This window comes from Haliaeetus leucocephalus, unplaced genomic scaffold (assembly GCF_000737465.1).
Source record: "Haliaeetus leucocephalus isolate CR32 unplaced genomic scaffold, Haliaeetus_leucocephalus-4.0 Scaffold932, whole genome shotgun sequence".
In the NCBI taxonomy this organism is placed as follows: domain Eukaryota; kingdom Metazoa; phylum Chordata; class Aves; order Accipitriformes; family Accipitridae; genus Haliaeetus; species Haliaeetus leucocephalus.
The window spans coordinates 1,203,033-1,203,344 of NW_010973368.1; positions in this window are offsets into that span (position 1 = coordinate 1,203,033).

The window sequence follows — 312 nt, forward strand, 5'->3', positions numbered from 1 at the left end:
GGAGCCGTCGGGGGGGACTGCGCCGCAGACGGACCGGCCCCCGCGGCACCGGCGCGCCCTCGGCCCCGCGCCGCCCCTCACCCCGACAACACGGGCGTTTCTTTCCGCGCGGAGCCGCTCCGACGCCCGCCCGGCCCCCGCGGCAGCCTGCACGCGGGGAACGGGAGCAACACCGGGCACGCCGAGGCTCGCCCCGCCAGGCCTGACCCCGCACCCCCTCCGCTACTGCGGGCGCCGGCGGCCGCGCTCACCCACGGGGGCACCCTCCCTGCACCGCTCCCGCGCCAGCCGCCGCCCCGCGGCGAGGAGTGC